Here is a 708-nt window from a genome sequence, read left to right on the forward strand (position 1 = left end):
TCAAATACAGTGATTATACTGAATGTGCTCAAGACAAATATATGTTTGTATTTACACTTATAGACCACTGAACAACAAAGTACATGAGTGTAAGCCAAAATTAAACATACAGATACATTTTAATCTGTTTGAAGAGTATTTATATCAGAGGGAACAGTATTCATAAATGCTAGTTTTTCCGTTGTCAGGTTTGCACATTTCACTCTTAGATTAATCTTTGAGCAACTGATGTTATGTAGTTATTATCTCTGAATTGGATTCTCATTTTTTAATTATGTAATTGGCATGATACATTTTTACCTGACAGATAAAATGTTATATTTGATTTATTCTGAGCTCTTCAGAAATCACTGTGATTAGTAGATCATGTAGAGGCTGATGTTTCCTCAAATCTGTGTCCAGGACAGAACAGACTAAAGGCTCGAGGATGAATGGAGCAGTAGACACGTCATGGATGTCCAGAATAATCAAATATCTCAATTAATACTAACGAGTATTTGTGATTAGTTACTAATTAGAAACACATTCTAAATGTAATGATCACTTGAAAATTGGAGTCAGATTAAACACAGAGCTACAATAAACTTTAAACTCAATCCTAACAAATTAAGTGAACTTTGCAGAAGCACGAGTAGTAGACCTGCACACATTATATCTTCAACTCTTTAAGACAAGTCGTTTCACTCGGCGGCCATCTTTGAAACGCCT

Source organism: Sinocyclocheilus rhinocerous, unplaced genomic scaffold (genome assembly GCF_001515625.1).
Source record: "Sinocyclocheilus rhinocerous isolate Xijiao unplaced genomic scaffold, SAMN03320098_v1.1 scaffold3023, whole genome shotgun sequence".
Lineage (NCBI taxonomy): Eukaryota > Metazoa > Chordata > Actinopteri > Cypriniformes > Cyprinidae > Sinocyclocheilus > Sinocyclocheilus rhinocerous.